The sequence below is a fragment of the Callorhinus ursinus genome, unplaced genomic scaffold (genome assembly GCF_003265705.2).
Source record: "Callorhinus ursinus isolate GAN/ISIS: 27379988/994484 unplaced genomic scaffold, GSC_fseal_2.0 scaffold26, whole genome shotgun sequence".
NCBI classification, from domain to species: domain Eukaryota; kingdom Metazoa; phylum Chordata; class Mammalia; order Carnivora; family Otariidae; genus Callorhinus; species Callorhinus ursinus.
In genome coordinates, this window is record NW_027397088.1 from 18,080,299 (window position 1) to 18,105,237 (window position 24,939).

General features: G+C 43.1%; 1 long non-coding RNA gene across 1 annotated transcript in view; it reads left to right on the forward strand.

The window, feature by feature from the left end:
• The window catches only part of LOC141370101 (uncharacterized), a 52,133-nt gene extending 27,681 nt beyond the window's left edge, over positions 1-24,452 (forward strand). Inside the window, exons 2-5 of the long non-coding RNA XR_012373843.1 lie at positions 13,974-14,054; positions 21,023-21,106; positions 23,883-23,934; positions 24,315-24,452. This is a non-coding gene — a long non-coding RNA (uncharacterized lncRNA). The remainder of the gene's footprint in view (positions 1-13,973; positions 14,055-21,022; positions 21,107-23,882; positions 23,935-24,314) is intronic.
• Positions 24,453-24,939: the final 487 nt, after the last annotated feature.

A 24,939-nucleotide genomic window follows, 5' to 3' on the forward strand; every position in this document is an offset into this window, starting at 1 on the left:
ATTTGTTTCATAGGTACAGATCTGTGATTCAACTGTCTTGCACAATTCACAGCGCTCACCATAGCACATAACCCTCCCCAATGTCTGTCACCCAGCCACCCCATCCCTCCCACCCCCCACCACTCCAGCAACCCTCAGTTTGTTTCCTGAGATTAAGAATTCCTCATATCAGTGAGGTCATATGATACATGTCTTTCTCTGATTAAATTATTTCACTCAGCATAACACGTTTCAGTTCCATCTACGTTGTTACAAATGGCAAGATCTCATTCCTTTTGATGGCTGCATAATATTCCATTGTGTATGTATACCACCTCTTCTTTATCCATTCATCTGTTGATGGACATCTTGGCTCTTTCCACAGTTTGGCTATTGTGGACATTGCTGCTATAAACATCGGGGTGCACATACCCCTTTGGATCCCTACATTTGTATCTTTCGGATAAATACCCAGTAGTGCAATTGCAGGATCATATGGTAGCTCTCTTTTCAACTTTTTGAGGAACCTTCATACTGTTTTCCAGAGTGGCTGCACCAGCTTGCATTCCCACCAACATTATAGGATTCCCTTTCTCTGCATCCTTTCCAACATCTGTCATTTCCTGACTTGTTAATTTTAGCCATTCTGACTGGTGTGAGGTGGTATCTCATTGAGGTTTTGATTTGGATTTCCCTGATGCCGAACGATGTTGAGCACTTTTTCATGTGTCTGTTGGCCATTTGGATGTCTTCTTTGGAAAAGTGTCTGTTCGTGTGTTCTGCCCATTTCTTGATTGGATTATTTGTTCTTTGGGTGTTGAGTTCGATAAGTTCTTTATAGATTTTGGATACTAGCCCTTTATCTGATATGTCATTTGCAAATATTTTCTCCCATTCTGTCGGTTGTCTTTTGGTTTTGTGGACTGTTTCTTTTGCTGTGCAAAAGCTTTTTATCTTGATGAAGTCCCAATAGTTCATTTTTGCCCTTGCTTCCCTTGCCTTTGGTGATGTTTCTAGGAAGAAGTTGCTACGGCTGAGGTCGAAGAGGTTGCTGCCTGTGTTCTCCTTTAGGATTTTGATGGACTCCTGTCTCACATTTAGGTCTTTCAACCATTTTGAGTATTTTTGTGTGTGGTGTAAGGAAATGGTCCAGTTTCATTCTTTTGCATGTGGCTGTCCAATTTTCCCAGCACCATTTGTTGAAGAGACTGTCTTTTTTCCATTGGACATGCTTTCCTGCTCTGTCGAAGATTAGTTGACCACAGAGTTGAGGGTCCATTTCTGGGCTCTCTATTCTATTCCATTGATCTGTGTATCTGTTTCTGTGCCAGTACCATACTGTCTTGATGATGACAGCTTTGTAATAGAGCTTGAAGTCTGGAATTGTGATGCCGCCAGCTTTGCTTTTCTTTTTCAACATTCCTCTGGCTTTTCGGGGTCTTTTCTGGTTCCATACAAATTTTAGGATTATTTGTTCCATTTCTTTGAAAAAAGTGGATGGTATTTTGATGGGGATTGCATTGAATGTGTAGATTGCTCTAGGAAGCATTGACATCTTCACAATATTTGTTCTTCCAATCCATGAGCATGGAACGTTTTTCCATTTCTTTGTGTCTTCCTCAGTTTCTTTCATGAGTATTTTATAGTTTTCTGAGTACAGATTCTTTGCCTCTTCGGTTAGATTTATTCCTAGGTATGTTAACGGTTTTGGGTGCAGTTGTAAATGGGATCGACTCCTTAATTTCTCTCTCTTCTGTCTTGGTGGTGGTGTATAGGAATGCCACTGATTTCTGTGCATTGAGTTTATATCCTGCCACTTTACTGAATTCCTGTAGGAGTTCTAGCAGTTTTGGGGTGGAGTCTTTTGGGTTTTCCACATAAAGTATCATATCATCTGCAAAGAGTGAGAGTTTGACTTCTTCTTTGCCGATTTGGATGCCTTTGATTTCTTTTTGTTGTCTGATTGCTGTGGCTAGGACTTCTAGTACTGTGTTGAATAGCAGTGGTGATAGTGGACATCCCTGCTGTGTTCCTGACCTTAGGGGGGAAACTCTCAGTTTTTCCCCATTGAGAATGACATTTGCTGTAGGTTTTTCATAGATGGCTTTTATGATATTGAGGTATGTACCCTCCCCTACACTCTGAAGAGTTTTGATCAAGAAAGGATGCTGTACTTTGTCAAATGCTTTTTCTGCATCTATTGAGAGGATCATATGAATCTTGTTCTTTCTTTTGTTAATATATTGTATCACGTTGATTGATTTGCGGATGTTGAACCAACCTTGCAGCCCAGGGATAAATCCCACTTGGTCATGGTGAATAATCCTTTTAATGTACTGTTGGATCCTATTGGCTAGTATTTTGGTGAGAATTTTTGCATCCATGTTCATCAAGGATATTGGTCTGTAATTCTCCTTTTTGATGGGGTCTTTGGTTTTGGGATCAAGGTAATGGTGGCCTCATAAAATGAGTTTGGAAGTTTTCCTTCCATTTCTATTTTTTGGAACAGTTTCAGGAGAATAGGTATTAATTCTTCTTTAAATGTTTGGTAGAATTCCCCTGGGAAGCCATCTGGCTTTGGTTTGTTGGGAGATTTTTGGTGACTGCTTCAATTTCCTTCGTGGTTATAGGTCTGTTCAGGTTTTCTATTTCTTCCTGGTTCAATTTTGGTAGTTGATACATCTCTAGGAATGCACCCATTTCTTCCAGGTTATCTAATTTGCTGGCATAGAGTTGCTCATAATATGTTCTTATAATTGTATTTCTTTGGTGTTGGTTGTGATCTCTCCTCTTTCATTCACGATTTTGTTGATTTGGGTCATTTCTCTTTTCTTTTGGATAAGTCTGGCCAGGGGTTTATCAATCTTGTTAATTCTTTCAAAGAACGAGCTCCTAGTTTCGTTGATCTGTTCTACTGTTCTTTTGGTTTCTATTTCATTGATTACTGCTCTGATCTTTATTATTTCTCTTCTCCTGCTGGGTTTAGGCTTTATTTGCTGTTTTTTCTCTAGCTCCTTTAGGTGTAGGGTTAGGTTGTGTATTTGAGACCTTTCTTGTTTCTTGAGAAAGGCTTGTATTGCTATATACTTTCCTCTTAGGACTGCCTTTGCTGCATCCCAAAGATTTTGAACAGTTGTGTTTCATTTTCATTGGTTTCCATGAATTTTTTTAATTCTTCTTTAAATTCCTGGTTGACCCATTCATTCTTTAGTAGGATGCTCTTTAGCCTCCATGTATTTGGGTTCTTTCTGACTTTCCTCTTTTGATTGAGTTCTAGTTTCAAAGCACTGTGGTCTGAAAATATGCAGGGAATAATCCCAATCTTTTGGTACTGGTTGAGACCTGATTTGTGACCTAGGATGTGATCTATTCTGGAGAATTGTTCCATGGGCTGTATTCCGTTGCTTTGGGATGGAATGTTCTGAATATGTCTGTGAAGTCCATTTGGTCCAGTGTGCCATTTGAAGTCTTTATTTCCTTGTTGGTCTTTTGCTTAGATGATCTGTCCATTTCAGTCAGGGGGGTGTTAAAGTCCCCCACTATTATTGTATTGTTGTCAATGTGTTTCTTTGCTTTTGTTATTAATTACCTTATATAATTGGCTGCTCCCATGTTAGGGGCATAGATATTTACAATTGTTAGATCTTCTTGTTGGATAGACCCTTTAAGTAGGATATAGTGTCCGTCCTCATCTCTTATTACAGTCTTTGTTTTAAAATCTAATTTGTCTGATATAAGGATTGCCACCCCAGCTTCCTTTTGGTGTCCATTAGCATGGTAAATCGTTTTCCACCCCCTCACTTTCAGTGTGGGGGTGTCTTTGGTTCTAAAATGAGTCTCTTGCAGACAGCATATCAATGGGTCTTGTTTTTTAATCCAATCTGATAGCCTGTGTCTTTTGATTGGGGCATTTAGCCTATTTACATTCAGGGTAACTATTGAAAGATATGAATTTAGTGCCATTGTATTGCCTGTAAGGTGACTGTTACTGTATATTGTCTTTGTTCCTTTCTGATCTATGCTGCTTTTAGGCTCTCTCTTTGCTTAGAGGACCCCTTTCAGTATTTCATGTAGGGCTGGTTTCGTGTTTGCCAATTCCTTTAGTTTTTGTTTGTCCTGGAAGCTTTTTATCTCTCCTTCTATTTACAATTACAGCCTAGCTGGATATAGTATTCTTGGCTGCATATTTTTCTCATTTAGTGCTCTGACTATATCATGCCAGGTCTTTCTGTCCTGCCAGATCTCTGTGGATAGGTCTGTTGCCAGTCTAATGTTTCTCCCATTATAGGTTACATATCTCTTCTCCCGAGCTGCTTTCAGGATTTTCTCTTTGTCTCTGAGACTCGTAAGTTTTACTATTAGATGTCGGGGTGTTGACCTATTTTTATTGATTTTGAGAGGGCTTCTCTGTGCCTCCTGGATTTTGATGCCTGTTTCCTTCCCCACATTAGGGAAGTTCTCTGCTATAATTTGCTCCAGTATACCTTCTGCCCCTCTCTTTCTTCTTCTGGGATCCCGATTATTCTAATGTTGTTTTGAATTATCGTATCGCTTATCTCTCGAATTCTGCCCTCGTGATCCAGTAGTTGTTTATCTCTCTTTTTCTCAGCTTCTTTATTTTCCATCATTTGGTCTTCTCTATTGCTAATTCTCTCTTCTGCCTCATTTATCCTAGCAGTTAGTGCCCCCATTTTTGATTGCACCTCATCAATAGCCTTTTTGATTTCGACTTGGTTAGGTTTTAGTTCTTTTATTTCTCCAGAAAGGGTTTCTCTAATAACTTCCATGCTTTTTTCAAGCCCAGCTAGTATCTTTAAAATTATGATTCTGAACTCTAGGTCCGACATCGTACTAATGTCCGTATTGAGTAGGTCCCTGGCAGACGGTACTACCTCTTGTTCTTTTTGTTGAGGTCATTTTTTTCGTCTTGTCATTTTGTCCAGAGGAGAATAGATGAATGAGAGAACAAAATGCTAACAGGTTTACAACGTCCCCAGAAAATATACTCTAAACAAATCAGAAAAGACATGAAACCAGGGGAAAAGAAAGGGAAAGAAAGAAAAAAGAAAGAGAAAAAAAAGAAAAAGAAAAAGATAAAAACAAGCAAAAACAGAACAAAACAAAACAAAAAGAATATGATCAAATATGATCAGGGTGGTGCATAGATCAGTGCTACACACTAGATTTTGGGTGTATTTTGGTCTGTTAGAAGAAAGTGCCTCCTACAATTTTAAAGAAAGAAAGACTTATATATGTACAAAATAAGGGTTGATACAATGAAGGGATGGAATATGACTGTAAAGGTGAAAATTATAAAAAATTTTTAAAGAGGAATTGCTAAGAAGGTGTTTGAAAAAAGAAAGAAGAGGATTAAAAAGAAAGAAATAAAGAAAAAAAGGGGGGAGAGAATGTGATCAGGCAGGAGAGTAGAACAAAGCCATACACTAGAGATTTAGGGTATATTTTGATCTGTTAGAAGAAACTGTATCTCAAAATTTTAAAGCGAGGACAACATATATATATATATGTATATACCAAAAATAAGGGTAACTACTATGAAGGGATAGAATATGACTCTAAAAATGAAAAATAAAATTTTTTTTTTTAAAAAAGGGCGCCTGGGTGGCTCAGTTGGTTAAGCGACTGCCTTCAGCTCAGGTCATGGTCCTGTAGTCCCGGGATCGAGTCCCGCATCGGGCTCCCTGCTCAGCAGAGAGTCTGCTTGTCCCTCTGACCATCTTCCCTCTCGTGCTCTCTATCTCTCTCATTCTCTCTCTCTCAAATAAATAAAATCTTAAAAAAAAAGGGATTGATAAGATGTTGGTTGAAAAAGGGAAAAAGAAAAATTAAAAAAAAACCAGTTAAATTAACTTTGAAAGACTAATGAATCATGGTAAAAAAGCCATGAATTCTATGTGCAGTATTCCCCTAGCCCTGGAGTTCTCCGGTTCTCCTTGATCGGTAAACTTGGTCTTGGCTTGCTGGCTGTTCGTGCTGATCTTCTGGGGGAGGGGCCTGTTGCCGTGGTTCCCAAATGTCTTTGCCGGAGGCGGAATTGCCCCGCCCTTGTCGGTCTGGGCTAAGCAAGCTGCTCGGGTTTGCTCTCAGGAGCTTTTGTTCCCTGCAAGCTCTTGGTACAGCTTTGGAGGACCAGGGTGAAAGTGGCGGCCTCCCAATCTCCGCCCAGTAGGAGCTGAGAACTCGGGGCCCCGCTCCTCAGTGCGCCCCCAGAGAAAAGCAGTCAGTCACTCCCGTGTCCCCGGTCTCCGGTCGCACCCCGTGCTCACCCGGCCTGTGATTGAGCGTTTCTATCTCTGACACCCGACCCCGTGTGGAGTCTCCAAACCCAGCAGATCCCTGCAGTGCGTTCCCGCACCGCTCCTCCCCGGGAAGGAAGAGGAGTCTCCCCGGATCTGCTGCTTGTTGGGTCCCTGCTGGAGGAGCAGTGGCCCGACTGGGCCGCGGATCACAGCTTATGGCCACCCCGAGCTGAGAGCCCGCACCTCGGCTCCGTCTCTGCAGCCGGCTTCCCCGCTCCGATCCCTGGGAGCTCTGCCGCACTCAGGCACCCCTGGTCTTTTCTGTGACCCCGAGGGTCCTGAGACCACACTGTCCCGCGAGGGTTCCACCCCCCGCTTAGCCACTGCAGCGACGTCCCTCAGCGGAGCCGACTTCTAACAGTTCCGATTTTGTGCTCCGTGGCTCTAGCACTTGCCAGAAACGGCCAACGGAGGCCCCTCCCCCGCCGTCTATCCTCCCGAATATCGCCTCGGATTCACTTCTCCGCACGTCCTACCTTCCAGAAAGTGGTCGCTTTTCTGTTCAGAGAGTTGTTGCTACTCTTTTCTTCGATCTGTTGAGTTCGTAGGTGTTCAGAATGGTTTGATCCCTAACCAGCTGAATTCCTGAGACCAGAGGAAATCCAGGTCTCCTACTCCTCCGCCATCTTGCTCTGCCCCCCTACTGTATATATTTTCATTGTCTGGTAGCACATTGTTAATTGTCTCCTAAATAATGTCTTTATTGTTATTTTCCTTGGTAAAGGGAAAGCTTTTATACATCTCAAACATGATTAAGACACAATGAAAGCATCAGGAAAAAAAGGTATACAATCCTTGGTTCAGAGTTTCCAGTCTCATCAGTGACACTTAAGGACAGAATAGAATATGCACCACATGTGAAATTTAATGACTAAAGTTATAAACTTTTATTCTTGATTTTCTTAGCATTTTCTGTACCATAGGATAGCCAGGGACTTATAAAGAATTTGTGATTTTAGTGACAGGAAGGTCTGAGGTCAAATACGATTTAATTCACGTTAATGGAAGAGCTCCACCTTATAGTTTGGCCTCTCGTGTCAAGATTACCACTGAAAGCAAAATACAAGATTTTGCAGAACACAAGAGCACACATGCAGAAGTCACCAGCACCTTGAAAGACACGGGCTAAGTGACTCTTATAGGTTCTTTGGGACAGTTAACTGTCTGGGTTTTCAGCTGTAGTCTGGGCCAGCTGTGCCAAAGATAACAGAGCCTTGGCCATGTGGGTAATGGGTTCAGAGGTCACAGTGGAACCCAATTCACTCAGTGGCTGGAAGCACATTCTGTGTGGACCAGTAGTGTGTCCCGTAATTCAGGGAGAAAGGCTGCGGAACATGGTCATTGGGGGGGTACAGGGCAAAAATCGTTTCATATGGCTAGGCCTCTAGAGTAGGTCTGTTTACAAACTTAAGAAATGCATTTCTTTCCAAAAACTAAAAGTAAATATCCATGTGTATTAAAGCAAAATAAAAAAAAATAAAACCTTTGTATTGTTTGAATGTGAAAAATAAGTGGAATGATTATTTTTATTACATTTGCACATACTTCATGAGTTTTTAGTCCTATCTGTCTCTAATGAGCAGGTTCCTGGCATTTTTTCTGAGGAATGATCTTTTTCTGGTATGGACATATTATTTTTTAATTATTCTTCATATCTGCAACATTTCTTGAAGTAACTTTATGTTAATAGAGTTGAAATTGTTGGGTGTCTGACTCTTGATTTCAGCTCAGGTCATGATCTCAGGGTCGTGAGATCAAGCCTCGCCTTGGGCTCCACACCGGGTATGGAGCCTGCTTAAGATTCTCTCTCTCCCTCTCCCTCTGTTCCTCCCCATCCTCTCTGCCCCCACTCATGCATGCTCTCTCTCTCTAAAAGAAATAAAAAAACATAAAGTTGAAATTGCTGACACCTTCAGTTGACTCTTGTCTGTAAACCACAATATTTTTTATTTAAGAAACATAATCTCTTGGGGTTCCTGGCTGGCTCAGAGGAGTGTGTGACTCTCAATCTCGGGGTTGTGGGTTTGAGCCCTACGTTGGGTGTAGACATTACTTAAAAATAAAATCTTGGGGAGCCTGGGTGCCTCAGTTGGTTAAGCGACTGCCTTCGGCTCAGGTCATGATCCTGGGGTCCCGGGACCGAGTCCCACATCAGGCTCCTTGCTCAGCAGGGAGTCTGCTTCTCCCTCTGACCCTCTTCCCTCTCGTGCTCTCTATCTCTCATTCTCTCTCTCTCAAATAAATAAATAAAATCTTTATAAAAAAATTTAAAAAAAATCTTTAAAAAAACCAAACAAACCCTAATCTCTCTACAGGAACTGAGTTATCGGGTAAAAACTAAGTGCATTCTGCTATATGGAGCGTATTCTCAATTGTAATATATTTGTCTTAAAATAAGATAAAATATGATTTTTTGATACTGATTTTTTTTGCCTCCACTTAAAGTACCTTTTTTAAATTAAGTTTTTAATTTTAATTCCTACGCAGTTACCATACAGTGTTATATTAGTTTCAGGTGTACGATACAGTGATTCAACAATTCTGTAAATGACTCCGTGCTCACCATAAGTGTACTCTTAATTCCCCTCGTCTATGTCACCCATCCCCACACCCACTTCCCTGGAGTACCTTGTCTTGACAAATATTTCTAGAAGACAAAATTCATCAAGATTCTTTTGATATTTCCCCAAACTGAGATGCTACAAAATTACAGACCCTCTTGATTTTGTCCCATTCCAGTGGGCATTATAAAAGTTTCTCTCCATAAGCGGATTTATTCTAAAGAGCCATGATGGAATTGTAAAAATTAAATCTTGGGCATGATTTGAATGCTCATCATTTAATTTATTCACATCTTTGCTGGGGTTGACATGTTTCAATGTCTTCCTTTTTGCTGATTGTGTTCAATAATTGTAATTCTCCCAAAGCTTAAGAAGCTGAAGATTTTTGAGTGCTCCTTGCATTCTTTGATTAAAATTTCTGATATTGAACAAAATGCACCCCACATCTAGAGGGTTCATTTACAAAAAAGCTCAAGACCATCTGGAGGTGGATGCAGATTGATTTACTGAGGATTCCACTTGATGACGACAGCAAAAAGAGAAGCCTAGCACTGCCATGCTGAGGTGGCCTGGTTTTTCCCCACTTTTACTGAGAAATGATCGACATGCATCACTGTATAAATTTAAGGTGTTCTGCATGATGGTTTGATTCACATATATTGTGAAATGATCACAGTAGATTCAGCTAATAACATCCTTCTTTTCATATAGGTACAATAAAAATAAAAGGAAGGAAAAGAAAGGAAAAAAAATTCTCCTTTGATGAGAACTCCTAGAATTTATTCCTTCAACAACTTTTCTGTATGCCATTCAGCAGTATTAGCTGACATATCATGTTGTACATTACATCCCTCCTGCCTGTTTACCTTCTAACTGGAAGTTTGTACCTTTTACCGCTTTCCTCTAGTTTCTCTTCTTCCTACCATCTGCCTCTGATAACCACAGATCTGGTCTCTTTTTCTATGAGCTTGCTTGCTTTCTCTTTCTTTTCTCTTTTCTTTTTTCTTCCTTCCTTCCTCTTTCTATCCATACATATGTGATATCATACAGTATTTGTCTTTCTCTGCCTTATTTCATTTAACATATGCCTATACGTTTTCACAAATGGCAGGATTTCCTTGTTTTTTTTTTTAATGGCTGAATACTATTCCATTGTACATTATACCACAGCTTCTTTATTCATCCATCCCTGGTGGACACTTGGGCTGCTTCCACGTCTTGGCTATGGTCAGTAATGCTGCTATGAACATGGGGGTGCACATACCTTTCCCAGGTAGTGTTTTCATTTCCTTTGGATATATTCCCAGACGTGGAATTGCTGGATCATATGGTAGTGGGTTTTTTGGTTTGTTTTTAATTAGACATCTGCTTCATCACAAAAATTATGCAGTTTAATTACTCAGCATATTCAAAATTTGTAAAATTTGAAAAATATAGCTTCTATTTGCAGTGTCTTTGGGTGAAATTATGACTTACGTTTATACCATAACCAATTCCAATTATAATTCTCTATATCTTTTTTTTTAGAAAGATTTTCTTTATTTATTTATGTATTTGAGAGAGAGAGGGAACACACAAGCACATGCGGTCAGGGGGTGGGGACAAGGAACAGGCAGACTCCACACTGAGTGGGGAGCCCAACGCAGGGCTGGATCCCATGACCCTGAGATTATGACCTGAGCCGAAATCAAGAGTTGGCTGCTTAACTAACTGAGCCACCCAGGCGCCCCAATTCTGCTCCGTATCTTAATTTAAAAATGAGATACCTTAATTTAGTAAAATACTGATTTTTACCATGGATGCCAGGCTCCACTAAAATTATTTATGTTATTACTTCAGAAATACTTAAATTTTTAAAAAATTTTTTAAAGATTTATTTATTTCAGAAACAAAGAGAGTGTGGAGGGGGAGGGGCAGAGGGAAAGTGAGAATCCTAAGCAGACTCCCCGCTGGGTGCAGAGCCTGACCTGGAGCTCCATCCTACTACCCCTGAGATCATGACCTGAGCTGAAATCAGGAGTCTGAAGCCCAACTGACTGACCAGGCACCCCCAAAACACTTTCATTTTTAATGTTGAATTTTATTTACAGAAAGAGTGACAATAATGTCAGATATTTCATCTCAAACAGCCGAAATTTCCAAAAACTTTACTTTGATTCCATGACAAAGAATTCAAACCATTCTTGGGATTAATTGATCTCTCTAGGCAAAGCCGCGCTGATAACACTGGAATAAAGTTAGCAACGTTGAACTGTTTATAAAATTCTTCTGTCTTCACTATCAACACATTATCGCTTTTGCTTCATTTTTGTACATGAACACAAAAACTTGAAATAAAAAAATTGGCAAAGTCAATTTAGAAGAACAATCACTGGATCTAAATGTTATGTAAGCATCTTCCATAGCTGTATGTGATAAATCATAAACTACAAGAACAAGGTTCTTAAGACAGCTAGTAACTTTTTTGAGCGAGCGCGCGGTGGGTGAGCAGAGAGGGACAAGGGAGGGGCAGAGGGAGAGAGAGAGTCTTAAGGAGGCACCACACCCAGCACAGAGGCTGACCTGGGGCTTGACTGGGGCTCGATCTCACAACCCTGAGATCATGACCTGAGCCAAAATCAAGAGTCAATCGCTTAACTTGATTGAGCCACCCAGGCGCCCCTAGATAGCTAGTGACTTTTGATGTCCGTTATAATGCTTCTTTGGCGGATTCATGCTTTTGGGTTTTCACCCAGTTATTGATTGCACTCTGTCCCCACGGCAGTGTGTGTTGGGAGGACAAGCGATGACATTTGGTGCAATTTCACATTCAGCATTAACTGACTTGAGAAGTAGAAATTCAGCACATAATATTTTACTAAGTAGAAGCTTCCCTTTTGAGCTTATTGCTGAAAGAGCTTATTGCAAAATTAAAAAAAAAAGCATCACGGAACAACACATATTTAGTTGTAGATATGCATCATCTAAGAAAGGACCAAATCATTATGGCAAGAGTGTCCAGATTGGAGTCTGTGCCCTGCAAGTATCTCACACATCCCTGACCTGCGATTTCCCGGTCACCCTGTCACCCTGTCCCCGCCGACTGGGCCTCTTGCATCATGCATCTTGCAGAGCTCTGTGGGCTTGACACTCCCAGCTGACAGATCCAAAGAGCACACACAGGGCAGTTCTCAGTTCTCTTGCCATGGCCAAGAGGCTGGACGGGTTGTTAAGTGTCCCCAGAGGCTCCACTTGGAGTGCATTTTCTTTCGTAAGCAAATGCCCTCAGTTCTGAAAAGGAAGCCTTAGTTCCATCGTGTTTGGGAAAGATTGGGGAAAATGGAGCTGGGTCGTTGCTGGTCATCCTTCAGATTTAACCACGTGTTAGAGTGACCTCTGTATTCACTGTTCGCCTCAGGTAGCTCAGGCTGCCCTAACACAATATCGTGCGTAGGCCTGGTGGCTGAAACAATAAAAACTTACTTGGGGGCGGCTGGGTGGCTCAGATGGTTAAGCGTCTGCCTTCGGCTCAGGTCATGATCCCAGGGTCTTGGGATCGGGTCCCACATGGGGCTCTCTGCTCCTTGGGAGCCTGCTTTTCCCTCTGCTTCTCTCCGTCTCTCTCTCTCTCTCTCTCTCCCCCCATCTCTCATGAATAAATAAATAAAATCTTGAAAAAAATAAAAAAAATAAAGCACATTGTCTTAAAAAACACACACACACACACAAAACTTGTCACAGTTCTGAAGGCTGGGAAGCGCAAGATCAAGGTGCTGGCAGATCGCGTGTCGGGTGAGCTCCCCCTTCCGGGTTTGCAGATGGCCGCCCTCTTGTTATATCCTCACGTGGCCTTTTTTCAGTGCGTGCAAGCGAGGAGAGGGAGAGAGGGAGGAAAGGAGTGGGCCGGAAAGCGAATGAGCACACTCTGACACGAGTCCCATCATGGGGGCTCCACTCTCATGACCTCATCTCAACCTAATTCCCTCCCCAAAGCTCCACCTCCAAATACGTATCATCACGCTCGGGACCAAGGCTTCAACATAGGACTTTTGGGGAGGACACAGACGTTCATTCATAGCAATGCTCATGCACCTCACACAGTCCTGGACCGGGCAAGACCCTGGGGAAGCTTGGAGATGCAAAGTTGAGGGCTACTCAGCCAATTCCAGCTTCTTTTAATGTGACTATTAGTAGTATTTCTCTATTGTAGTGAAAATATCCAGCAGATATTAGACCCATAGAGTAGTTATTCTCCATTAAAGTAAAAATATCCAGCATGTATTGGTGGGACAATAGGCCCTAAACCAGGACTGTCCCAGGCAAAGGGGCTCTAGCCATTAGGTAGGATGGCACCTCATCCTACAAGAAGTTTTCACATGAGAACACTAGAGGGCACTTTAGACTAATTAAGAATCCTGCTTTAATTTCCACAAGGAAGCACATACTGCGGCTCCACATTGAGGTTATATATTTCAATAGTGAATGATGGTCAAATTTAGGTAAGTCCAATAGCAGGCAGTTTTGACATTCCAAAAACATGAACAAACTTACTACAAATGTTATGGTGTGTTTTCTCCCTCCCCTGGATGCTGGAGATTGTGATTATCCTGTTTTTGTTTTACATCAAAATGTTTTGTTTTGTTTCCCCCAGGATGTTCTTCAAAAAAAAAATCTTCAGGATGTCTTAAGGTGAAAGTTAGGGTGGCTATTTGTCCTCCCTAATTGAGATTTTGTTTTTTCTTGGGGCAGAGCAGGGAAGGATGTGCTATATAGCTAATTAAAACAAATACAGTGTTGTCCTTTACAGATGAACCGAGTGCTATTATCTGAGATTACATGGCACCCACTGTTCTTATCATAAGTGTTGATAAGTGAGGGTGGATTTTTAAGGCAGATTCTCTGGTCTTCGGGGAAGCAGTGAGAATAGAAAACATTTGGCCTGACCTCGGGTCTTGAACCTGTGGGTCTGTCCCTATGTCTGTGACTTTGGGCAAATCCTCTAATCATTCTGGGTCTGTTTCTTAGTAAAGTGAGGGGCTTGAACTAAACTCCTCAGTCTTTTTCAAGTCTGGAATTCTCTAATCCTGAATTTTACAAGTACTTTGATTAGTCTTAAATTTGTGTTTGCATATAGGTGTCATGGCTAGAAATTACCTTCAAATCCTGAAATTGAGTGACAATGTGAAGAATTGATTCAGGAGAAAGCAGGAGGTAGGTGGCTCTCTCATTTGGGGCCCCTAATCACGTTCTTTATAATGGCTTGCTTTCCATTAGAAACAGCTAGAAAATACTCAAAGCTGCTGCCCAACCTCAAACTTCCCTTGAGACAAAAATGGTGGTCAGATGTTTCTATTTCATGGAATTTTCTGCTGGACTTCAGCCTAAATAAAAAGTGAGAGGTTAAAATTACTTGAGATTTTAAATTAAGTCTAATTTGTCCATTTCTGATGCTGTGAACACACGGGAGATAAACGTCAGGCAGATATGAGTGTCACCTGCCCCTCATGTAATTGGGGTCAGACTGTTTAGTGATCTGGAGTTTGATTCAATATTGTTACACAGTTTTGTTTTGTTTTTTAACTTCTGTAGAACCCTGACACTCTTGACTGAGTCGTACTTCTAAAATAAACATGTTGTTGAATGGTGTACTCATTACATGGAAAAATGAGATGTTAGCAACATTCATCTCTGTTGGAAGGAAAATAATTTGGTGGGTGGAGTTGTACCAGTCCTGTCTTACAGACATAAAAAAAAATGATCCTTAGTATGTTTCTAAATTTGTACAATTGTCAGTAATCTTTTCCTGTGTGTGTGTGTGTGTGTGTGTGCGCGCGCATGTGTTGATGTGTCTCTTGGGCTCATGCTTCAAGGGTACAGTCATTTACAATTAGTAACTCCTGGATGATAATTCATTTTAGATCTTAAAAGTTTCTCTGCATTTCATAGTTCCCATCTGTAATCGTGAAGTCAAAATTAAGGCGATCCCAATGGGAACTTGCATCGCTGGACAATTTCCTTCATGACTCATGCCTTCACTGAGCCTTGGGAGCCAAAGCAGAGTAGTGGAGGAAAGCACACAGAGGCTGAGCCAGAGAGCGGGCTATAAGGCAGGGCCGGGATGCTCTCACTCCATGGAACTTGGGCAGGAAGGTGGAGGCTGTAAGGTGGTCTCCAGGGGAAGCCTAAGGAGGTCGGCGTCAGGAAGACTCAATCCATCCGTTCATCAGCCCTCTCTTCAGCACCTGGTCTGTGCCAGATGCTGTGAGGCGGGAAATGAATGTGGAAGTTTCTTCCCTCAGGCACTTTAAGGACTAGTGGGTAAAACAGACATAGAAATAAACCATGATGAAAATCCGAAATGCTGGGGCACCTGGGTGGCTCAGTCGGTTGAGCATCTGCCTTTGGCTCAGGTCATGATCCCAGGGATCAAGCCCTGCATTGGGCTCCTCGCTCAGCAGGGAGCCTGCTTCTCCCTCTGCCTGCCGCTTCCCCTGTTGTGTGCTCTCTCTCTCTCTCTCTCTGACAAATAAATAAATAAATAAAAATCTTTAAAAAAAAAAAAAGAAAAAAGAAAATGCTAAGAGGATGTCTGGGAACCCCAGGAGTTTGGACTATGGGCGGGAGAAGACATCACTGAAGAGGTAGTACCTGATGTCTTCCAAGGGAAGACAGGCTCCCCAGGTGGACAGCAGTTTTTCCTCCATGTGGATGGAGGGAGCCTGAGCCGCATCCTTTGTGCGGGGTGGCCGAGGGGAGGGTACAGATTGAAACGCCTGTAAGAGACAAAGCTCTTGGTTCTTCTAACACTTCGTAGTCTAATGAACACGCTGGCTTTGGTTCAAGATGTGCTTTTTAAACCCATTTCCGCTGTTCCTTAGAGAATCTTCATTTACTGAAGGAGGGCAACCATTCCCTTGGCATTTATCCAAAAATTAACTTTGTTACTCTTCATTAAAAATGGGTCAGAAATAACCACCAGGGGAAGAGAGAAATCAAATGGATATGAATATTTCCACGTTAATTTTTTTTTTTAAGATTTATTTATTTTAGAGAGAGTGAGTGAGAGTGCAGGGGGGAGGGGCAGAGGGGGAGGGAGAGAGAGTCCCAAACAGACTCCGCACTGAGCGTGGAGCCCAATGCGGGGCTCGATCTCATGACCCTAGGATCGACCTAAGCTAAAACTAGAAGTTGGATGCCTTGACCGACTGCACCACCCAGATGCCCCTCCACTATCATTTTGAAGAAGATCATTTTTGAGATTGTCCGTGAAGACTCTGTTGCGAGTGCCCGAAACCCCACTCTAACCGTATTCGTAAAAGGGAATTTTGGAGTTCACGTAACTGGAAGTGTTAAGGGAGTGGGGACAGGAATAGCTGGGCCACAGTTTCAAACATTGCCATAAAACACTTCTTCTGTGAACACTTCCTCTGTGCCACTCCTCTCCACTCACCCCCGTTCGCAGTTTTGGATCCTACATTTTTTTTTTTTTTTAGGTATCTTTCTTGAGAATTCTAGAGAAATGGACAAGTTCTGTTGGACAGGACCTGCCAAGATGGCTGACTGGAGTTCTGACCACTATAGTACCAGCTATGGAAACACTGTAGAGAAAATTATACAAAGTCAAGTCATCTCCTTGCATCCTGTTCCTCTGCTTTCGTGGGATGAACGTGTTTAACGCCGGGAATAAATATTGTCACGCATTGGCAATGAGCAATGAAAATTGAGGGTGATATACTGATTCGGTTCAGAAGAACAATGACTTGCTTTGAGTGCTCCATACGTGCTAGGTATTTTTCCTAAATCTCTGAGGTGTGGCACGTTGAACTGTCACCACGATGCCATGAGAGAGGCATGATGATTATCTCCACTGTATGGATAGGGAAAGGGAGGCTCTGGAAGTTGAGGAGACTGCCCAGGGCCACATGTTTAGTGCATAGAAGCTTGTCTTTGGACTTGGGTTCTTAATCATTAGGCTGTATGACAGTTACATGGCATATGATGGCATTAAGTATATTTACACTGTTGTGCAACGTCACTATCTGTTTCTAGAACTTTTAAGTCATCCCCAGGGCGCCTGGGTGGCTCAATCGGTTAAGCGTCTGCCTTCGGCTCGGGTGGGCTGGAGCCCCATATCGGGCTCCCTGCTCAGAGGAGAGTCTGCTTCTCCTTCTGCCCTTTACCTCGCTCATGCTCTCTCTCTCTCTCTCAAAACATAAAATCTTTTTTTTTAAAAAAGATTTTATTTATTTATTTGAGAGAGAGAATGAGAGACAGAGAGCACGGCAGGGTCAGAGGGAGAAGCAGACCCCCCGCCGAGCAGGGAGCCCCATACGGGGCTCGATCCCGGGACTCCAGGATCATGACCTGAGCCGAAGGCAGTCGCTTAACCAACCGAGCCACCCAGGCGCCCCATAAAATCTTTTTTTAAAAAATGAGTAAATAAGAAATCTTAAAAAAAAAAATCGGGCGCCTGGGTGGCTCAGGCGTTAAGCGTCTGCATTTGGCTCAGGTCGTGATCCCAGGGTCCTGGGATTGAGCCCCGCATCGGGCTCCCTGCTCGGCGGGGAGCCTGCTTCTCCCTCTCCCACTCCCCCTGCTTGTGTTCCTGCTCCCTGCTCTCGCTCTCTGTCTCTCTGTCAAATAAATAAATAAAATCTTAAAAAAAAAATCATCCCCAAAAGAAACCTCCCATCCCCTCCTCAGTGCCCCCAGCCCCTAGTAGAAACTTCTGTTCTACTTTCTGTCTCATGAATTTGCATGTTCTAGGTACCTCCTAGAAGTGGAACCATATGATATTTGTCCTTTTGTAATTGGCCTCTTTGACTTCGCACAATGTGCTCCAGATTCATCAGTGTCGCAGGCTGTGTGTGAACTGCATTTCTTTGTTGAAAAAAGAAGACTGGAGAGGAGGTGGCCCGAGGGGTCTGAGCTTGGCCCCCTTGGGCAGTGGTGGGAGAAAGTAGAACAAAGGTGCAGTTCTTCCTGCCCTTTGGGAAGTTCCAAGTCCTCCCCTGGTGCTTCCTTGCTGTTTCCTAAGACCAGCAAGTGGTGTGTGATTGATCCGGCATCAGGGACACAAACAAGCCGCACCCCAACCTCTCCCCAAATTCCTTCTCTTTACTGCCTGGAAGCCAGAGATGAGCAGGTTGGATTCGACCTTGAGAGAGAGCTGGGAGTCGAGGTGGGGGAGAGCGAATGCAAAGTAGCATCACCCGCAGGGCACTCAGCAGATCGGAACTGGTGGAGAGAAGAGTGAGGCTGAAGTTTTGGAGCTTGTGGACATGTGGAGGGCAGCTTTCTGAGCCCTGGGCCCCTGGGGGGAAGGAGGGAGAGAAGAGGAACCTGGGATTGGGAGGAGCTGGGTTGCTCTTGCCAGTCTTAACCAGGACCGGATGGGGCACCGCCCTCGCCCACTCAGTAGCTGCCGCGTACCGTGGCAAAGGTCCCTGGGCCACCTGGAGTCTTGAAAGGGAATGGGGAGAGCTGGATTTTGCAGCCTCCCGCCCTCTTCTGTGGATTCTCGGGTGATGGGGGCACGGGAAGAAGTTTCCAAGGCTGACTCTGGGGCACAGGCAGTGCAGAACAGAAGGCTTTGGGGGGCCCGCGACGTTCTATTCAGGGGGACTCACACGCTCACCGCCACTTCTAAATGTCTATGGCCGTGACTTTGAAAAGGCTCCCATCAGAGGTTATATACTTGGCTACTCTCTGAGGGGGGCAGGGGGCTCCTCTCACCTCCGTGTTGTTCTTTCTTAGCCTTTTAACACTAGATTGGTAGGTGAAAAGGTAGCCAGCATTGACTGAGGGATGTGTGAAGTGGGGAGACAGGCAGGATGTTTCTAGGTGTGTGTCACTGACCTCATTCTGCATTATGTTTTTATTGAATGAGCTGATTATTTTTATATCATTTCCTGGTAAGTGAAGTCAGTTTTTCCATGTCCCAACTTCTAGTTCCTTACCACGTTTTATATGTACTTGGAAATTCCCTTCTTTTTTTAAATTATTTTTTTTTAAAGATTTTATTTATTTATTTGAGAGAGAGAGAGAATGAGAGAGAACACGAGAGGGAAGAGGGTCAGAGGGAGAAGCAGACTCCCCGCTGAGCAGGGAGCCCGATGTGAGACTCGATCCCGGGACTCCAGGATCATGACTTGAGCCCAAGGCAGTCGCTTAACCAACTGAGCCACCCAGGTGCCCTTGGAAATTCCCTTCTTAAGCTCTTTTCATTCTTTTAACCCGGTAGGAACAATGTTCCCTGTTAAGTTTTTTTTTAAGATTTTATTTATTTATTAGAGAGAGAGAGAGAGAGAGAGCAGGGGGCGGGGCGGAGAGGCAGAGAGAGAGGGAGACAGACTTCAAGCTGAGTGGGGAGCCCGACCTAGGGCTCGATCCCAGGACCCTGAGCCGAAGGCAGGTGCTTAACTGACTGAGCCACCCAGGCACCCTGTTAATTTTTGAGCAGGAGTGTTGCTGTTGATATCATGAACACCCTGGTCTCACCTGTAATTTGTATGAGGAATAAGTTAATATTTATTGTCAAAGCTTTACAGGACCTGTGTTCTTTGAGTAGTACTTTAATCTTTAATATACTGATGGAATCTTCCTGAAGTGATTAAATATGCATCACCAGATCTGGCCTTTCACTAACTGAAAACTGGTTTCTTACTTAACAGGTTAGTTGTCCCCTTAAGTCATGTTCACCGTCTACTGCAATTATTGGCATTGTTTTTTTGTGTTTTGATTTTGATCAACACATTAAAACAAATCACTTTGAAAAATATACGTTCTCTTCGTATTTTGAAACAATGATACTTGCGTTATCTTGAGGTTAGTCTGAGCCCTGGAGAGACATTCTAAGTTTAAATTCAAACTCACGGGCATTATGACTTTCCTTGTTTCTAAAACTCACTCAGGTATGTCCAATTTCTGCTGGTATGACATAATAAAGACTCTTTCGTCTTGTGTAAATGTGATTTCTGCATCCTCCACCTCACTTTTTAGTAAACTTTGAGATTCTTTTCAGTCCTAAAAATTAAGTGGGAATAGTAATTCGATTAAGCAGGGCTTTTTAAAATGTTTCATAAGGAAGACATCATCAATTACTTAAAAATTATTTGAAAAGGCCAAGACATTTCAAAAGGAACGATTCCTTTTTTTTTTTTTTAAAGATTTATTTATTTGAGAGAGAGAGAGAGAGTAGAAGCCAGGGGGAGGGGCAGGGGAAGAGGGAGAAGTGGGCTCCCTGCTGCAGGGCTCCATCCCAAGACCCTGGGATCATGACCTGAGCTGAAGGCAGATGCTTAACCAACTGAGGCACCCAGGCGCCCTCTAACAGGAAGGAATTCTTAACATTCACTTAAGAATCATGCCTTTTAGGGGGCGCCTGGGTGGCTCAGTTGGTTTAGCGTCTGCCTTCAGCTCAGGTCATGATCTCGGGGTCCTGGGACGATGTTTCCCTGATCAGTGGGGAGTCTGCTTCTCCCTCTGCCCCTCACCCCGCTCTCGTGCGCACACTCTCTCTCTCAAATAAATAAATAAAATCTTTAAAAAAAAGAATTCTTTCCTGTTACATGCATTGTGAGTGTGATGGATTGATTGATGTGTGTGAAACCTGTGTTAAATGTAAATAAATTCATTTAGTAATGCTTTAAGGAACAAGTTCCCTTCCCCCATAAAAAGGATAAATTTGTTTTGTAATAAGTGATAACATTTACATTTTGACAGAAACACAATTTTAAAGCTAATGTCAGTTTGGCACATTAAGGATGCGATAGAGTATTTATGTTTCCTTTTCCTGTCACCAAAGAGAAAAATGACTTTAGTGGGGAAAGCAGAAAAAAAGCCTTCCGGTCTCTGTCCTTAACTGTATTCCTCCAGTGTAGCTCTATTAACTGGGTGGGTTGCTCTAATTATATAGTTCATCCTTGCCGCAGCTTCAACCAATTCAGTTTAAAATCAGATTAAATTCTTGTGCATCCAAACCCATAATTTAGACTGTGCTGAACTTTTAAAAGAATGCCTAGCCATTTTTTTTCTCCAACCACAATTTGATATCATTTCCTTAAAAAGCAAGGAGGTTGTGCCACATTCACAGATCCCAGACTTCGTTGTTGAAGGGCTGTTTCTGATGATGAGAGAAATGAAGTGGATCACCACATAGGATTTCCTTTTTTCCACGGGGAGGAGAAGCAGGGCCGGGACCTTTAGGGTTGCGTCTTAACCAACTCAGAGGAAGAGCAGCGGAGCGTGGGGTCCTCCATCTCTCATGTGAGCATTTCTTTGGCTCTTTGATTTCTTATGGTCTCTTCCCCTCCCTCAACTCCTCCCCATTTTCCCTTCATACAAAAAAAAAAAATTTTTTTTTTTAAAGATTTTGTTTATTTATTTGACAGACACAGCGAGAGAGGGAACACAAGCAGGGGGAGTGGCAGAGGGAGAAGCAGGCTTCCCGCGGAGCAGGGAGCCCGATGCGGGACTCGATCCCAGGACCCCGGGATCACGACCCGAGCCGAAGGCAGACGCCCAATGACTGAGCCACCCAGGCGCCCCCCCCCAAAATTTCTTTAACTTGGTAATATTCAGATGCACTCTGAACTTTCGAAAGACATTTTCTTTGGATTCAGTCCATTGGGACCACTTAGTTCTCTGTTTTCATACTGTATTCATCAGAAGAACCTTCAGTGAGGAAAGCACATGAAAGTATTCAATTATCTCAAATTCCTTCTTGAGTCCTTTCAGCTGGAAGTTTCTCTTCCTTTTGCTGCTTAGAAAACGGGGGGGGGGCTCTGGAAGTGGGAATCCCCAAGCCACGAAAGCGCTACTGCGGACCACATCTGTCTGTCCTGCAAACCAGACTCCTTTCCACTTCCCCTTAGGACTCGGGCATTTGCCATACGGAAGGAGGGGCTCTGGTTTAAGTCGTAAGGAGAAGGAATCAGCTGTAGTCCTACAGCAGAGCACACGGAGAGTATAACCGTATTATGTTAGTACATAAGCAAGGGATTGGTTTAGACATGTAGGTGATCTGTAGAGAGGAAATGTGGGGTGGTGATCAAGACCTTAACCCTTGGCATTAATTAAACCCCATGCACAATCTGGCTCAGCCATCCACTAGCCAGGTAACCTTGATCTATCTACGGGGTTCACACTGCTCAGGGGATGTTGGAGGACTAACCTAGCTATTTTGGCATACAGCACAATTTCAGTCTTCACTACATGGGTCCTTTATTCATAAGTGGACTTGTTCATAAATATGTTCATGTGTATGCAAAAAGAGAAATAGACATTACAGATGTCTTTGTCACTGTCTAGTTGAAATCAGATGGATGATTTCCGATTGGGGTTCCTGGATGGCTTAGTCGGTTAAGCATCTGCCTCCAGCTCAGGTCGAGATCCCAGGGTCCTGGGATCAAGTCCTGCATTGGGCTCCCTGCTTGGTGGGGAGCCTGCTTCTCCCTCCCGCGACCCTGCTCGTGCTCTCTCTCTTGCTCTCTCTCTTTCACACATAAATAAATAAAATCTTTTTAAAAATTTTTTATTTGTTTGACAGAGAGAGAGAGCTGGTGAGCCTGTCCAAATGGATCGAATACTTGTTTTCAAACTTGCCAGTAGCCGTGTGTCTTTATTTGTAGCCTCTGCTGAGACATGGGTTTACTTTTGTGTCTGCAGTATCTTTTTCAAGAAAATGGGAATAAGTCCTTGCACGTACAATGGCAAGTCAAAAATATGAAAGATACCTATGTTTGAACCATTTTTATATGGTTGCCACATCTGTGGTTGAAGTGCAGTTTCCTTTGAAGTATTTTGGTATTCTTGAGAGGGAGGCATTATTATTATTATTATTAAAATCTATTTCTTTTAGAGAGAGAGCGAGAGCAAGAGCATGAGTGCACTCAAGGATGGGGAGGGGCAGAGGGAGAGAATCCCCAGCAGACTCCCCGCTGAGTTCAGAGCCTGGTGTGGACTCAATCTCATGACCCTGGGATCATGACCTGAGCCGAAACCAAGAGTCCTTCACTTAACCGACTGAGCCACCCGGGCACCCCAGGGGGCATTGTTTAAATATATGGTTTTTGTACCTGTTGTAATTCTTTTTTTTTTTTAAGATTTTATTTATTTGAGAGAGAGAGAGAGTATGAGCAGGGGGGAAGGGCAGAGGGAGAAGCAGACTACCTGCTGAGCAGGGAGCCCAATGTGGGGCTCGATCCCAGGACCATGAGATCATGACCTGAGCCAAATCAAGAGTTGGCCACTTCACCAACTGAGCCACCCAGGTGACTCATGTATAATTATAAAACAATAATAAAACTGACTAAAAGTTGGTCTGCTTTTTTTTTTTTTTCTGGTCTGCTTTTAATATCACCATGCAGTGACAAATCTAAACAAATGTCAGTGATAAAATACACTTCCCTGAAAAAACTCTTTTTGTTGGCCCAAGTTCTAAACAATTACTGTGGTTACCATTCCATGTTAACAATATTTATGTAAACTGAATTAGCACATTTGTATTACTCTTTCTTTGATAAAAATTGTTTTTATGTGGCAGTTAATTTGGAGAACTACTTAAACATTGAGCTACCCGCATTCACTTTTTTTTTAAATTTTTATTTTTTTGAAGATTTTATTTGTTTATCTGAGAGAGAGAGAGAGAGTAAGCACAAGCAGGGGGAGGGGCAGAGGGAGAGGGAGAAGCAGACTCCCTCCTGACCAGGGAGCCGGAGGTGGGACTCGATCCCAGGACCCTGGGATCATGACATGAGCCGAATGCAGATGCTTAACTGGCTGAGACACCCAGGTGTCCCCCCCCCTTTTTTTAAGTAATGAACATTTCTTGTGGCAGGAGTTTCTGAGGGTCAGTACTGGAGCCGCTTAGGTTCAGGGTTCTGGCTCAGTGTCTTTCATGAGGGCTGTGGTGAGGAGAGTGGCCACAGCTGCGGTTGGTAGAAGGCTTGCCTAGGGTTGACCGGGTCCCAGCTCAGTCTTTGGCTCCCCACTGACTGGGTGGGACGCCTCAGCTCCTCACCAGTTGGGACTCTCTCCACAGAGCTGTTCATCATGGCATCCGCGTGAGCAATCTGCCCACACTCATTCTGAAAGTAAGTTCCTGAAAGTTCAGAATTGTTTGAATTTGCTTCAGGTGCAGCTCTGACCCCGTAATACGACAGGTTTCTGTGTTTACACGGTAGATTCAAAATAAACAACGATGGATGGCACAGTGAGGCTACCAATGAAGAAACCTACTTCAATTCTGTCAGTCCTTGTGACCACTTGGAGTTTTTATTTGCATTTAAAATTGGAAGCAATGTGAGGGGTGCCTGGCTGCTGGTTTGGTTAGTGGAGCAACCGACCCTTGATCTCTCGGTTGTGGGTTCGAGCCCCACATCGGGTACAGAGATTACTTGAAATTTGAACAGTAATGGGACAATGGAACAGTGCAAACGGCAAGGGGTCCAGTTTTGTTTTGTTTTGTTTTAAGTAGGCACCACACCCAGCGTGGAGCCCAATGTGGGGCTTGAACTCATTACCTTGAGATCAGGACCTGAGCTGAGATCAAGAGTTGGATGCTTAATCGACTGAGCCACCCAGGCCCTCCAAGAGGTCCAGTTTTTATTTGTAAGTGTAAATTTTAGTTTACATGTGACGTTTTATTGAATTTGAAATACTGATTTTGAAATAAATTTTATTTTACTTTAAAATCCTTTTTTAAAAAGATTTTTATTTATTTATTGAGAGAGAGAGTGATAGAGAGCATGAGAGGGGGAGAGTCAGAGGGAGAAGCAGACTCTCTGCCGAGCAGGGAGCCCGATGCGGGACTCGATCCCAGGACTCCAGGATCATGACCTGAGCCGAAGGCAGTCGCTTAAACAACTGAGCCACCCAGGTGCCCTTATTTTACTTTTAAAATTCCTGTTTTATTTATTTAAGAGAGAGAGTGTGTGTGTGCACAAGCAGGGGAGAGGGGCAGCAGGAGAGGGAGATGCAGATTTCCTGCTGAGCAGGGAGCCTGATGCGGGACTTGATCCCAGGACCCTGAGATCATGACCTCAGCTGAAGGCAGACAGGCGCCCCTAAAATCCCTGTTTGTTTTAAAACTAAGGAAG